Source organism: Frankliniella occidentalis, unplaced genomic scaffold (genome assembly GCF_000697945.3).
Source record: "Frankliniella occidentalis isolate FOCC.00 unplaced genomic scaffold, Focc_3.1 Scaffold47, whole genome shotgun sequence".
Classification (NCBI taxonomy): Eukaryota; Metazoa; Arthropoda; class Insecta; order Thysanoptera; family Thripidae; genus Frankliniella; species Frankliniella occidentalis.
Genome location: NW_026267177.1, coordinates 119,628 through 121,523, shown reverse-complemented (window position 1 = coordinate 121,523; position 1,896 = coordinate 119,628). Strand labels below are relative to the sequence as shown.

The window sequence follows — 1,896 nt, the reverse complement described above, 5'->3', positions numbered from 1 at the left end:
GCATTTCTCGAGTTTACGTTTCTCTCCCCTCTAGGACTCTAGTGAGGACCAAGTGACGATGGCCAGGCAGGCTGGCGGGCAGCAGGCGGCGGGCGGTCGGGGCGGGGCGCGGCGGGGCGCGGTGGGGCGCGGTGGGGCGTGGCGTGGCGGACCAGGCTGGGCGCGGGACGGGCAGGGGCAGGCTCACTGGCAACGCGGTGCTGCTTTCCGACCCAGACAACACAAGCCGGCCCAACCCAACCCAACCAACCCAACCCAGCCCAGCAGCGTTGGGCTCCGAGCCGAGGAGGGGAGAGCGCGAGAGTGGGGGTAGGCCACGGAGGAGCCGCAGGAGGGAAGGGCGAGAGGGGACCGGGCGAGGGGGGGACTCTGTACAGTGCGGCCTGGTTATTTCATGGACGCTGCGCCGCTCAGCTCCGCGCCCACGCAGCCTGTACAAAGAGTGACAAAAATGGGAGGGCGACGTCGCCGACGACGCCCTGTGGATCCGACCGTGGCTGTCGGCGGCCACAGCCCGGTACTGCGGCAACGCATCAGCCGCCCCCCCCCCCCTTGCGGATTGAAACCTAAACCCCTGCGTCCGTGATGCGGCGCAAGGCGCACCTCGCCGTCTCTCCTCGTCCGGATCCTGAGATCCCCGAGGCGGTGCCAGGTGCGCGGTACCCGCCCCGCCCTGCGCTATAGGGTTGTGCCAGGGCGTGGCGGGGAGGTGTATCGATTCGAAGAGGAGCAGGCTTACCCTCTGGGCCCTCAACGCGGTCCTGTGCCAGGGCCAAGGCCACCCGGCACGGGGGCAAGGGCCGCCAGTGCCCCTCCAGCGCCCCCGGCCCAGGGTGGGGGTGGCGCAGAGTGGGGCGCAGCGGGGGCGGCGCGCGGGCGCCGGCCGCGGGCTGGACCGCGGGGGCGGCGGCGCTGCAACACAAAGAGAAGCGAGGGGCGCGTCAGCAACAGCAGCAGCGCGGGCGGGGCAGGGATGGGGCGCCAAAAGTGAGAGTGGTGCTCCGGGGTGGGGCGCCGCTGGGCTGAGCGCCGAGCTGCGGGGCGAGGGTGCAGGGCCGTACGGGTACCCACACCCGCACCGGCCGGTACCGTGTGGAGGTGGATGGGATGCCCAGGACAAGCACGGGCAGCAGCCCGACAAAATGACGGCGGTGCGCTTTGCGGTGCATCGCATTGCGGCGCATTGCGGGGACGGTCGCAAAGCCAGCACTCGGGATCTGGATCTGGACACGCCCCTGCAGACATTTGCGATGCAGGGGGTGGCCAGCCCGGCCAGCTCAGGGCCAAGGCTGCCCCCCGCCGCCACCCGGCAGGCCCGGACGGCGCGGAGGGGGCGGGCCGAACCACTTTCCCTCTCTCCAGCCGCCCTCCTTTCAAGGTCGGCACGCTACGCGCCACCACCCCCATTTCGGTGGCCTCACCCGTTACCTACCCCATTCCAACGGCATTGGCCCTGCAGCGGAGGCCGCAAACGGGGCGGGCACCTACCACCAAACCATGGCCACCATCACCACCAGGATGACGAGATCAGTCAGCATGCAGATGGGCCGATTGTTTAAGTGACGCAGCAAAATCTTATCGTTCTACTGCTGGTTTCTGATCCAACGATCAGCAACATACTTTCCATTTTCATTCCTGGAAAGTGCGAGCGGCAATCTTGGGTGGATGAAGTGGTACTGTAGCTCGTGATGAGCTGTTCGGACTGGGAGGAGCGCGGGGGTTGGGCCCGGCCCAATGGGGCCCAAGGCCATGCCAGGGTGGGGCGGGGGTGCGGTGGCAGTGGAGTGGGTCCCATGGGTGTGAGTGAGGGTTGGAGGATCGGGTTCAAGGCCGGCCGCGTAGGTACGTATCCATCCCGCGAATCGATAAGACGCACGGACCGCCCCGCCCCGCCCC

General features: G+C 68.7%; 1 protein-coding gene across 1 annotated transcript in view; it reads left to right on the top strand.

Annotated features, from left to right (window-relative positions):
• Positions 1-1,896, top strand: part of LOC113205421 (nose resistant to fluoxetine protein 6-like) — a 20,147-nt gene that overhangs the window by 6,093 nt on the left and 12,158 nt on the right. The window lies entirely within an intron of this gene.